The following is a 14,595-nucleotide window of genomic DNA, read 5'->3' on the forward strand; positions in this document are numbered from 1 at the left end:
GCTACATGTTTCCGATCTTTCAGGACCTCTGCTACGTGTCTGCCTACCGCTTCCAGTACGTCTCCTATCTGCGGTTTCCAGGACCTCTGCAACGTGTCCACCTGTGGCTTCTAGGATATTACTTTCCTTGATAGCCTGTGATAGAATATAAATGCTCCAGTCTTTTTCTATACTACTTGATGAGTTTACTGAATTAATAACTTTTAAACCTATATTGGAAAAGAAAAGGATGAAAATGAGTCTAGACTAAAAAAAGGATGAATTCTCACGAGGAGACAAGCGGGAGGTGGGAGGAAGGGGATGGTGCTGCAGTCTCTTAGAAAAATGCTGTGAGAGGGGAGAGAGCAGCTGATCCAGCTGATCGGTCAGATTAGATAGCACTGTTCTCCAACTCCACACATGGAGCCCAATGAGCACTGAGAGACGCGGAATATTTACAAAAGGAAAAACTATACTATGTATTAACCACATCAACAGTCGACTATGTAGCGTATATATATATATATATATATATATATATATATATATGCTCTTCATAGATGAAAGCAGGTTCACACTGAGCACATGTGACAGACGTGACAGATTCTGGAGATGCCGTGGAGAGCGATCTGCTGCCTGCAACATCCTACAGCATGACCGGTTTGTCAGTGGGCCAGTAATGGTGTGGGGTGGCATTTCTTTGGAGGGTCGCACAGGCCTCCATGTGCTTGCCAGAGGTAGCCTGACTGACATTAGGTACCGAGATGAGATCCTCATACCCCTTGTGAGACCATATGCTGGTGCGGTTGGCCCTGGGTTCCTCCTAATGCAGGACAATGCCAGACCTCATGTGGCTGGAGTGTGTCAGCAGTTCCTGCTAGATGAAGGCATTGAGGCTATGGACTGGCCCACCTGTTGCCCAGACCTGAATCCAATTGAACACATCTGGGACAACATGTCTTGCACCATCCACCATCGTCACGTTGCACCACCGACTGTCCAGGAGTTGGCGGATGCTATAGTCCAGGTCTGGGAGGAGATCCCTTAGGAGACCATCCGCCGCCTCATCATGAGCATGCCCAAGCGTTGTAGGGAGGTCATACAGGCACGTGGAGGCCACACACACTACTGAGCATCATTTCCTTGTCTTGAGGCATTTCCACTGAAGTTAGGTCAGCCTGTAACTTCATTTTCCCATTTTCCATTTGATTTTGAGCATCATTCCAACTCCAGACCTCCGTGGGATATTAGTTGTGATTTATGTTGATAATTTGTAGGTTTTATTGTTCTCAACACATTCCACTACGTAATGAATAAAGATCCACAACTGGAATATTTCATTCAGTGATATCTATGATGTGGGATTTTAGTGTTTCTTTTTTTTTTGGAGCAGTATGTGTCTATATATATATATACATATATATATAATATATAAGAATTAAGTACGGTATATATATATATATGTATATATATATATATGTGTGTGTGTATGTATATATATATATATATATATATATATATATATATATATATATATATACAGATCCTTTTCAAAAGCCATAGTCAGGTTTTTTTTTTTGTCTCATAATACTTGTCACTGTGCCTGTAACTGAGTCCTTAGAGAAGATGATGAATTGGATCAAAGGGGTTAAATATTTTGCTTATCTGTTCTCTTTAGAAATGTAAAAAAAAAAACACATTTCTATTTTTTAAGTAACATTCAGTCTTTGGAACATACCGTAAAAATCAATTTACTGTGTTCCTTCACGCGTGTAATCACTCTATATATTTTTGCTTTTCACTTAAATGTTTATACTGGTAATATTTAATGTTAGACGGTAAAAGCCTTGCTGTGTCATCCTCTTCTAGAAGGGGTTGTCCTATCTGGGATACTTATGGCATAGATCAGTAGGATATGTTCTGTAGATGCCCACAACAATCTCGAGAACGTGACTTCGGTTCTTATTCTTATAGCATGGAGAGGTAGCTGTGCATGTATAAGTCTCTCGATTAATTTCTATTTGAGCAATGAGAATTCCCGCACTTGCCCAGAAGACAATTTTCGGAGCTCCCTTCGGAATAAATCTGGAGAACCATGCATGAACAGAGTGCCCCTTTCTCAAGATATGTGCAGGCATCTAATGGACTTTTATGGTATATCCTATCGATATGTGATATATTTAGATATAAGGATGTGGCCACTGCAAGGCCTAACCCCAACCATCCATTATGACTTGTGATACCAACATGCCAACACAGCTCCACTGTCAAACCGAGTCCCTCACCAAGCTCAACTACTGAAATACATCCAAAGAGGCTAAACCAAAAAAAAGAAGCTTCTCCAAAGCTACTTGGTGCCAAATAATGGACAACCTTCAATCTCGATACAATAGCGGACAGTAAGAAAGTCTTTGAGTTTGAACCATGAAGATAATAACAGGAGGCTACCCAAAATAAGAGTTCCTCCAACCCAACTTGGTACGAATAATTGGAACCCTTTGACCTCCCGATACAACAGACAGCAATGACCCAACACACACATCCACTAAGGTTAATTCAGGAATGGAAGTGCAGGGTTGTGTCCTCCAGCCTCTGTTGTCTGAAGATTGAGGCAGCAGGTGAATATATAAAATTCATTGAGGTCTCAGTGGAAAGACAAGAATGCCTACTCTCCACTTGTTGCTAGAAGTACTTATCTGCCACTTACTACTTCATCCATAAAAATGAAAGGGGTCAGTGTTCTTAAAGGGAATCTGTCAGTATATTTGTGCCATTTGATCTGAGAGCGGAATGATGTAGGGACTGAGACCCTGAATCCAGCGATGTATCACTTACTGGGCTGTTTCAACACAATCAGTGTTTTATCAGCAGGAGAGTATCACTACAGGACTAGGTGTCTTGTGCCTCTTAGTCAACTGTTCTGTGTAGCAACACCCTCACCACCCATTGGCAGTTTTCGCCTATGCACAGTGTACTCAGGAAGCTACCAATCAGTGGTGGGGGTGGGCTTATACACAGCTCAGTATTCTTAACTAAAGAGTTTCTAGCATGCTCATTATCATCACAGGAAGGATTAAAATCACATGTAACACCTCTGCACACAGTTGATAAAACAAGATCTGCCAAGGGTTATGTACATGTGTTGTTTCCTGAAACAACAGGAAGTTAAAGTGTAAAAAAAAAGCTCCCATTGACCAGTGTGAAAATTGCAAAATTTCTATTTTTATTTTTTAAATACAGATTGTGATATGGGGGAAAAAAACATTGCTAAAATAAAAAAGAAGAAAAATAATAATTTAGCACAAAATCTTGTTTGGCATGAAGGAGGATAGAACAAGGCTTTTCCGAAGTGGCAACACCACAGGAAGTTGTAATTTTTTTCTAATTCTTCGGACGTTCCAGCCATTGTAGCCATGGTGGTGATAGCCTGTAGTACAAGACACGGATACACCATTCGTGGTGGTGATTTTCCATTTTTGCGTCATGCAACGACTTGAACTTGTAATTATTCTTCCTAATTAACTTTCCAGGAAACCTGAGCAGCGTCTCATGGCTTGTGGGATGTGGATATGCCGATAACTAGGATCGGAGCCACCATGTAGCGGAGCGCTGGCATATTTACACACAATATTTATCCTCCAGCTATATATTCTCAGATAAGAAGATGAAAAACAGTATAACATATGGCAAAACTAGGAGCAGACCGCAGCTCCTTCTTCCTTCTGTTAAGTGCACCTCGTCCTATTATATCTTGAATAATAGTTCTGCTTTCTTTTCCCATATACCTGTTCCTATAACATTCTGGTGTCCTCCAGAAATACACCATGTAATAACATATTAATCCTGGATTACGTTTCACATCTTCAGAAATGTAAAACAGAAGAAGAAGAAGAGAACCCTCCAAACCACAAAGTACTGATTTTTTTTTAACCCCCTTCGAGGTACTGCCATTTATTTTCCTTTTTTTTCCAATTTGTATTTTTGAATAAGAACATTCATTTAGTAATAAAGTGCTGAAAAATGGAAAAAAATTCAAGTGGAGTGATATTGAAAAAAAAAAAACAGCAATAATGCCATTTTTTTTGGGGGGGGGGGGGGAGAATTCACTTTATGGTAAAACTAACCTGTGAGATTGTTCAGTGTTTGTCAATTGTTTGGTCAGTGCAATTATGGTGATAGCAAATTAATATAGTTCTTCTGTTTGCTTTAGGGAGATATGACGTCTCTATCTCTCTCACGTGTCTCTCTCACATCTCTCTATCTCTCTCACGTCTCTATCATTCTCACTTCTCTCTCTCACGTCTCTATCTCTCACATCTCTCTCACGTCTCTATATCGCTCTCGCTGTCTCACGTCGTGCTCTCTATCTCATGTCTCTTTCACGTCTTTCTCACGTCTCTATCTGTCTCACGTGTCTATCTTTCTCATGTCTCTATCGCTCTCTCTCTCGCTCTCTCACATCTCTACATCTCACGTCTCTCTATCTCACGTTTTTCTATTTCAAGTCTCTCTCTCATGTCTCCATCTCACGTCTCTCTCACATGGCTCTCTCACGTCTCTCTATATCACATCTCTCTTTTTACGTCCCTGTCTCTCACATCTCTCAAATTCAAATTCAAATGAGCTTTATTGGCAGGACTAAGTACATGTTAGCATTGCCAAAGCATATGGTAAAAATACGGGGGTGGGGGAGGGAGGCATATAGAGCTCCAGGGTATATCAGATTCCTTTTAGAGGATAGGGGATGTTTCCAGGGTGGGGTATAGGAGTCCATGACATATCAGGCTCTTCAGTCGGGGGGATAGGGATATGTCCAGTGTTGGGGTATAGGAGTCCATGACATATCAGGCTCTTTAGTCGGGGGATAGGGACGTGTCCAGTGTTGGGGTACGGGAGTCCATGACATATCAGGCTCCTCTTAGTCTGTGGCAGGCACTGACATATTCCGCTGATACGGCCACTGCACTTTCCTCTTCCCCCAGTACCAGTATTATTGGCAGTTTCTCTTCCTCCTCCTTGGAGGTGAAGTCTGGGAGGAGATCAGACAGTCTCTTGAAGTGAGTGTCCCTCACTGCAGAGTATTTGGGGCACCTCAGCAGGAAGTGGGCCTCATCCTCCACGGCCTCCTGGGGGCACTGCCGGCAGAGTCTGCTCTCTCGGGGCTTGTAGTTTTGTCGGTGCCGCCCGGATTCGATGAGTAGGCTGTGGGCGCTCAGTCTGTACCGGCTTAGGATCTGTCGATCTTTGGGGTTTTCTAGTTTCTCTAGATATGGGGCCAGTTTGTACTCCCTCTGTAGATTCCAGTATATTGTCAGTTTCTTGGATTTGTTTATGTCGTTCCTCCAGCTGCTGAGATATTCCTCTTTGACTTTGTGTACCATCTTCTGAATTTCACCTTTTGTCAGGCCATGGAGGTTGATGGCTTGGTCAGACTGGCTTTGGGTACTTTTTCTTGGGAGGCTTCCTGAGGCTTCCTGGTGTAGGAGGGCTTTGTGATGGTAGGATCTGGGACTGCAACTTTGTAGATGAGCCTTGAATGACAGTGCCTTCTTCTTTATTGCGATGTGTAGTGGGAGTCTGCCCAGCTCTGCTCGGCAGGCGCTATTTGATGTGCTCCGATGGACTTGGAGAAGATGCTTGCAGAACTCTAGGTGGAATATTTCTGTCGGCCCAGCGTCCCACTTTGACCAGTTTGGGTATGAGACTGGGCCCTAGACCTCACTACCGTATAGAAGGATTGGGGCAATGATGAAGTCAAAAATTTTTAGCCATACGGTTACTGGTGCCTTGAGGTGGTACAGATGCCTTCTGATGGCATAGAAGGCTTTGGATGCCTTGTCTTTTAGTAACTCTATGGCATGCTTGAAGCTCCCTGACTGGCTGAGTTCTAGGCCCAGGTAGGTGTACCTGTTGGTTTCTGTAAGTGGATGGTTGTCTATCATAAAGGTAGGATGGCCGGTGGGTTTCTGCTTTCTTTTCTGGAACACCATGATATTAGTTTTTTTCTCGTTGATTGGCAGTGCCCATGTGCTACTGAAGGTCTCTAGGATTTTCAGATGGTCTTGGAGGCCTTTCTCAGTTGGTGATAACAGCACGAGGTCATCTGCATACAGCAGAAATTTCACCTGGGTGTCATGGAGGGTGAGTCCTGGTGCTGAGGAGGACTCTAGGGCCACTGCCAGCTCATTGATGTAGATGTTAAAGAGCGTTGGACTGAGGCTGCAGCCCTATCTCACTCCTCGACTCTGTTGGAAATAGGCCGTCCTCCTTCCGTTGACCTTCACACTGCAACTGTTCTCAGTGTAGGAGCTTCGGATGACATCATATGTTTTTCTATATCTATCTCACTCACGCTCACATCTCTCTCTGACGTCTCTCTCTTATGTCTCTATCTCACGTCGCTCTTTCTCTGTTTCACGTTTCTATCTCACCTCTCTCCTTCGTGTCTCTTGTGCTCTCTATCTCACGTCTCTCAATCTCTTTCTCACGTCTCTCTCTCACAGCTCTGTTTCACCTCTCTCACCTCTCTCTCACATCTCCCTCACCTCTCTCTCATGTCTCTATATCACGTCTATCTATCGCTCGCTATCTCTCTCGCTCTCATGTCACTCTCTCATGTCTCTGTCTCACGTCTATCTATCGCTCTCTATCTCTCGCTCTCACATCTCTATCTCACATCTCTCTCTCACATCTCTATCTCACATCTCTCCATCTCTCTCACGTCTCTCTCTCACAGTTCTCTCACGTCTCTCCATCTCTCGCTCACGTCTTTCCATCTCTCTCACTTCTCTCCATCTCTCTCTCACGTCTCTCCAGCTCTCTGTCACGTCTCTCTCTTGCGTCTCTCTCACAGTTCTCTCACATCTCTCTCACATCTCTCCATCTCTGCCTCACGTCTCTCACGTCTCTCCATCTCTCACGTCTGTCCATCTCTCTCTCCATCTCATCTCTCCATCTCACTCTCACATCGCTCTCTCACATCTCCCCATCTCTTTCTCACTTCTCTCCATCTCTCTCCCACGTCGCTCTCTCACGTCTCCCCATCTCTCTCTCACGTTTCTCCATCTCTCTCTCACGTTTCTCCATCTCTCTCTCACATCTCTCCATCTCTCTCTCACATTTCTCCAACTCTCTCTCACATCTCTCCATCTCTCTCTCATGTCTCTCCATCTCTCTCTCTCACGTCGCTCTCTCTCACGTCTCCCCATCTCTCTCACATCTCCGCAACTCTCTCTCTCACGTCTCTCTATCTCTCTCTCGTCTCTCCATCTCTCTCTCACGTCTCCCCATCTTTCTCTCACGTTTCTCCATCTCTCTCACGTCTCTCCATCTCTCTCACGTCTCTCCATCTCTCTCTCACTTCGCTCTCTCTCACGTCTCCCCATCTCTCTCTCATGTCTCTCCATCTCTCACGTCCCTCTCTCTCACGTCTCTCCATCTCTCTCTCACGTCTCTCCATCTCTCTCTCACGTCATCCATCTCACTCTCACGTCGCTCTCTCACGTCTCTCCATCTCTCACGTCTCTCCAACATCACTCCATCTCACTCTCACGTCGCTCTCTCTCACGTCTCTCCATCTCTCACGTCTCTCCATCTCTCTCACGTCGCTCCAACTCACTCTCACGTCTCTCTCTCACGTCTCTCCATCTCTCACGTCGCTCTTTCTCACGTCTCTCTCACGTCGCTCCATCTCACTCTCACATCTCTCTCACGTCTCTCCATTTCTCACGTCGCTCTCTCTCACGTCTCTCCATCTCTCACGCCTCTCCATCACTCTCACATCGCTCCATCTCACTCTCACGTCTCCCCATCTCTCTCTCCATCTCTCTCACGTCTCTCCATCTCTCTCTCACGTCGCTCACCATCTCTCTCTCACATCTCCCCATCTCTCTCTCACGTCTACCCATCTCTCTCTCCATCTCTCTCACGTCTCTCCATCTCTCTCTCACGTCGCTCTCTCTCACATCTCCCCATCACTCTCTCACGTCTCTCTAGCTCTCTCACATCGCTCTCTCTCACGTCTCCCCATCTCTGTCACGTCTCTCCATCTCTCTCTCACGTCGCTCCATCTCACTCTCACGTCACTTTCACGTCTCTCCATCTCTCACGTCTCTCCATCTCTCACGTCGCTCCATCTCTCTCTCACGCCGCTCTCTCTCACGTCTCTCACATCTCTCCATCTCTCTCTCACGTCTCTCCATCTCACTCTCACGTTGCTCTCTCTCACGTCTCTCCATCTCTCACATCGCTCCATCTCACTCTCACGTCTCTCTCTCACGTCTCTGCATGTCTCTCACATCTCTCCATCTCTCTCTCACGTCTCTCTCACGTCGCTCCATCTCACTCTCACGTTGCTCTTTCTCACGTCTCTCCATCTCTGTCACGTCTCTCCATCTCTCTCTCATGTCGCTCCATCTCACTCTCACGTCGCTCTCTCACGTCTCTCCATGTCTCTCACGTCGCTCCATCTCACTCTCACGTCTCTCTCACGTCTCTCCATCTCTCACGTCGCTCTCTCACGTCTCTCCATCACTCTCTCACGTCTCTCCATCTCTCTCCATCTCTCTCACGTCTCTCTCACATCTCTCCATCTCTCTCTCACGTCTCTCTCACGTCGCTCCATCTCACTCTCACGTTGCTCTTTCTCACGTCTCTCCATCTCTGTCACGTCTCTCCATCTCTCTCACGTCGCTCCATCTCACTCTCACGTCGCTCTCTCACGTCTCTCCATGTCTCTCACGTCGCTCCATCTCACTCTCACGTCTCTCTCACGTCTCTCCATCTCTCACGTCGCTCTCTCTCACGTCTCTCCATCACTCTCTCACGTCTCTCCATCTCTCTCCATCTCTCTCCATCTCTCTCACGTCTCCCCATCTCTCTTTCACGTCTCTCCATCTCTCTCACGTCGCTCTCTCTCACGTCTCTCCATCTCTCTCTCACATCTCTCCATCTCTCTCTCACGTCTCCCCATCTCTCTCTCACGTCTCTCCATCTCTCTCACGTCGCTCTCTCTCACGTCTCTCCATCTCTCTCTCACATCTCTCCATCTCTCTCACGTCTCCCCATCTCTCTTTCACGTCTCTCCATCTCTCTCACGTCGCTCTCTCTCACGTCTCTCCATCTCTCTCTCACATCTCTCCATCTCTCTCTCACGTCTCCCCATCTCTCTCTCACGTCTCTCCATCTCTCTCACGTCGCTCTCTCTCACGTCTCTCCATCTCTCTCTCACATCTCTCCATCTCTCTATGCCAGGATTGCCGTCCCAGTGTAGTGACAGGTAATGGCGACATATCCCGGCACATCGGCTTTTGTTTTTACCGTCTCGTACATATGTTGGTGTAAAGTCTTCTGCCTCCCACAGAACCTGCGATACGGATAGAGAACAGGGCGGATTACCTGCGTTACTCGTTATTCATTCCTGTGTATTCCAATTTACAGATAACATTTTGTTTCCCGTTCATTTACCATTAGAAAACATTGCAATCAAAAAAAGAAAAGTCTATTGAACGGCATTACAATTTCATTACACAACCTGCTCGCAAGAACGGGAACCCATGAAAATCCTTCCTTTATGAATTTGCAGTATTTTTGCCATAAATAGTAATAGGTCTGCTGGCACTTTACGTAAAATCTCGCTTTTATGAGCCTCATAACTACGGTCGGGACGGCGGTGCCGGATACAATTTGTCATTCGCTGCCTGCCTTCAGATGTAATTCTCTGATGCTGATTGGACTGCAATTTAGGTTTCGCCGATTTGTGCCATAAAGAGAGGAAATTAGTTGTGATGAATCGTACCTGGGGGCTTAAACTCACATTATGGTATTTAAAGAGTGTCAAAAATCCCAGTAATACCGTCCTCTATGTGTACAGTATGAGAGGGAGACATCTGTTCTGTTTCTGCACAAGGAAAAATTACTACAGCATTTTGTCTCCTGAATAAGCTATGAATTTTTTTTTCAATTTTTTTTGTTCCTTAAAAATGAGGCATTTAAAAAAGGAAGAAATAAAGGTTTTTTTATAGTTTTTTTAACTTTGCATTTTCCAAGAAAATTACTGCCCCTCCTTATCAGTGTCTAGTACGTGTGTAGAAAGGGCTCATTCTTCTTGTTGTGATATCTCTCCTTCTGCTCTTCCTCCCGGAACACAATAAAGGAGAAAGAAACTGCAGCTGCATCCCCTCCTCTCCCCTCCTGTCGGTATTTCTTCTCAGAAAATACATACTATAAAAAAAACACCATATGAGGGCCACAATTTGGACCCTTCATAGCACAAAAACATTAGCAGCAATGTTTTTAAAAGGGTTGCCAAGGCTTTTCTCTCTATGTGACTGCAGACCTTTGACTCCTCACATCGCGCACAGTACGCACTGTCGGGATTCTAGCATCTGGAGAGGGCGGTCATGTGACTGTAATTATGCAATTTGCAGACTTAACAACTAGACGTGTCTGGCCTCGCCTAATTCACTTGTATTGAGCGAGGATAATCACTTCTAGTCGACATGTGACCGCATGTATGCAGTTACGCTCTCGCTTGCTCCCGGTGGCATCACCGGAGAATCCTGACAGTGTGCAGTGCGCGCGCTGTTAGGATTCACAAATCTGCAGCCACATAGAGTGACTTTAGACTTGAACCTTGGACAATCCTTCTTAGCCCTGTGCTTTGTTCGGTGCGGCTTCTATTTATCAGACTTGTTTTCCAGCATATCCCACAGGTGATTGAGATCTGGGTAATTTGGAGACAAGTCATCACCTTGATCTCTTTGTTTCTCAGACCATTTCTGAACAGTTTTTACACGGCAGCAGACCTAGAAGGCCTAGCCCTGATACGTCAATTCCCATGATAGTTGAGAACCCTGTGGAACATTTTGCATTAGGGCCCATGAGCTTCAAGATACAATACTGGGTTCTTTAGATGCGAAATCTACATGATGCCGGGACCCAGAGTTTACCAGTAGAACATTTCCTTCCCTATCACACTGTCTTCACCGGTTTGTCTTCTCATAAAGCAACCTTGTGCCATCTCTTCACCTGGGAAGTGACGCACAAGCACGTGGTTGTCCACATCATGATTTATTACATCGGGTCACCTTCTTCCTTTTCACTCTGGTCCAATACTCATGTGCCCCTTGTAAGCATTGTTGGATAGTGCTCACACAGCATGAGCATTAGGTACGGTCTGCGTCACTGCAGTCCCATTCGTAAGAAGCTGCGATGCTCTCTCTTGTCTTGATACATTTTCTATTACAGCCAGCAGTAAAGTTTTCAGCAATTATTGCTACTGTCGCTTTTCTGTGTGATTGAACCAGACCGGCTGAACTTCTCTTTCTACACTCAGCAATGAGTCTTAGCCATCCATGAAATTGTTGCTGGTGCACTGGTTGTCACCCTACTTTTGTAGGTACTAAGCACAGTGTAGAAGGACCACCCGACAAGACCTGCTGAATTGGGGATGCTCAGACACGGGCATACATAGAAATCATGGGGCCCCATAGCAGAAGTTTTAATTGTGCCCCCCACCACTTTCCCCCCCTAAAAAATAATTACATATTTGTCAGGGTCACAGAATAGCATGTCTTACAACTTTTCATCCTTTACAAAGTAATTTTACTCCTGCTGAAGTCATAGATTCCTCTTTAATTGCCCCCATAAAGTATAATGCCAACAAAAGTGTCCCACAAACACAGTACGATACCCCCATGGTGAGTTCATCCACATTAACCTCTACATGCATAGTCTAAGGACCCTACTGTATGCCACCTCAATGCCCAAGGCAAATTTTGGTGACCCCAACAAAATATGACCCCCCAACTGTGACCCCCACATAGCCCTCCATACAGTATAATGGGCCCCACACTTTTCCACGCTGTATAATGGCCCACACTAGTCCTCCATACAATATAATGGTCCACATAGCCTTCAACACAGTATGATGGACCCCATAAACCGTCACACTGTATAACTTCTTGCATACAGTATAATAGCCCCCAGATAGCCCTCCAAGTATTATAATGGCCCCCACATAGCCAAAGTTGGTAAGCCAAACCTCCGATTCCTCAATTTCCCTGACTCCCAACTCTGACTCTATGACTCCGATTCCACAGCACTGGTCACTACTGAGCATGGACATAAAGTGCAGCACAGATTCATCTCAACTAAAAGCCGAGGTCTTTAGATCAGGATTGGAACAGAGCAGACATTTGTAGGACATTTCATAACTTTCACAAACTCTTATGGAAAAGTTTACAGCACATCCTTCACTGAACTACTGTGCACAATTTATTATTTATTTTAGGTGTCCAAAATGAACACTGACTTTGACTCCACAGCCCTGCCTCCAAATATTATAATGGCCCCCATGTATCCCTCCAAATATTAATATGGCTACACATAGCCTTCCATATAGTATAATGGGTCCCTTATGGTCCTCCATATAGTATAGTGCGCCCCCATAATCCTCCATATAGTATTCTGCACTCAACATAGTCCTCCATATAATGCTCTCACATGGTCCTCCACATAATATAATGCTCTCCACATAATATAATGGTCTCCCCATGGTCCTCCATATAATATAATGGTCTCCCCATGGTCCTTAATAGAATATAATGGTCTCCCCATGGTCCTCCATAGAATATAATGCACTCCCCTTAGTCCTCCAGAAAATATAATGCACCCCATGGTCCTCCATATAATATAATGTACTCCCCATAGTCCTCCAAAAAATGTAATGCACAACCATGGTCCGCCATATAATATAATGTACTCCCCATAGTCCTCCATAGAATATAATGGTCTCTCCATTGTCCTCCATATAATATAATGCACTCCCCATGGTCCTCCATATAATATAATGTACTCCCCATAGTCCTCCAAAAAATATAATGCTCTCCACATAATATAATCGTCTCCCCATGGTCCTCCATATAATATAATGGTCTCCCCATGGTCCTCCATAGAATATAATGGTCTCCCCATGGTCCTCCATAGAATATAATGCACTCCCCGTGGTCCTCTATATAATATAATGTACTCCCCATAGTCCTCCTTATAATACAATGGTCTCCCCATAGTCCTCCATAGAATATAATGGTCTCTCCATGGTTCTCCATATAATATAATGCACTCCCCGTGGTCCTCTATATAATATAATGTACTCCCCATAGTCCTCCTTATAATATAATGGTCTCCCCATAGTCCTCCACAAAATGTAATGCACCCCCATGGTCCTCCATATAATATAATGTACTCCCCATAGTCCCACATAGAATATAATGGTCTCTCCATAGTCCTCCAAAAAATGTAATGCACCCCCATGGTCCTCCATATAATGTAATGTACCCCCATAGTCCTCCATAGAATATAATGGTCTCTCCATTGTCCTCCAAATAATATAATGCACTCCCCATGGTCTTCCATATAATATAATGCTCTCCCCATGGTCCTCCATATAATATAATGTACTCCCCACAGTTCTCCATAGAATATAATGCACCCCCATAGTCCTCCCCCTATTCATATAACTAAGGTCAAGGTCACTCTGATCCTTACACTTACAGATTTTTCTCGCTTCCAACATACTGTAACTTAAAAAAACTGACTATATGCTTATTCTTATACGTTACGTGATTGACAGGCAGCACGGTCACAAGACAATATTATTTACCCCGTCCGGCAGTGGTTGTAACATAATGGATGATTTATATGGAAATATCTATTTGCTTGTTTGTTTTATTTCTCGTCCTCTTATCGTGTTTTTGCTTATTTAGACTTTTGCCTCTTTTCCGTCTTTGAGAACTCAGTCCCTGGGAGGAAAGTAAAATCTTTCTATCCGTCCATTCCAGGAACATATTTTTTTTTTTTTTTTTTGTGTAGCTGAAAATATTCTGATGTCATCTATAGATTTGCTTCTCGGTAAACACAATCATGTTTTTTCCATTGAGTTCCCATGACAGTATAGCTGAAATGAAATTGTATTTTCTCATGTGGACGTTCTGGCAGTCCTGTTAACATTCAGGAATTTGTTGAAAGTCAGAAAAATAAAGTGCAAAAATCATTTTATTAAATATTGTTTGCTAGAAGCAAACCAAAGAAGATTTCATTAAAACTGAGATTGAAATTTGGAAAATTGGAAAAAATTGGAAAACGTCATCACTTTTCATCGCCACAACGTAGAACCCTCCTTGGCAGATACTCTTTATACTTCTTTTTCTGAGCAATTGATTTATGTACTGTCATATACAAGCTGCTAATGGTCTCTTCACATTGATACCGTAATTGAGGGGTTACAATGCCCCCCTCCAAATAAGACAAAAAACACAATCCATTCAGTAATTGTATTGACTAAATTTAACCAGGTCCCAATCACCGGGTCTTTTGTCTCTCGACACAGCAAAGCGGTTAATCTAGTGGTTTACAATTCCATGATGAAAGGCAGGCGAATAGAAATTGGTTTAGGATTTATTATTTTCTAAATGAAAACAGCAGGAGCCGTTCCAAGTTCTGTTCTCAACTTTTTTTATTTTTTTTTTTTATTTTTTTTTTGCTTTTCAAAGAATGAACTTTCATTGCTAATAATTATCCTGTTATACGCTAGGAGAAATAATTTTTTTTGTTGCT

General features: G+C 44.0%; 1 protein-coding gene across 2 annotated transcripts in view; it reads left to right on the forward strand.

Annotated features, from left to right (window-relative positions):
• The window catches only part of KLHL29 (kelch like family member 29), a 991,490-nt gene that overhangs the window by 382,657 nt on the left and 594,238 nt on the right, over window positions 1–14,595 (forward strand). The window lies entirely within an intron of this gene.

This window comes from Ranitomeya imitator, chromosome 5 (genome assembly GCF_032444005.1).
Source record: "Ranitomeya imitator isolate aRanImi1 chromosome 5, aRanImi1.pri, whole genome shotgun sequence".
Taxonomy (NCBI): domain Eukaryota; kingdom Metazoa; phylum Chordata; class Amphibia; order Anura; family Dendrobatidae; genus Ranitomeya; species Ranitomeya imitator.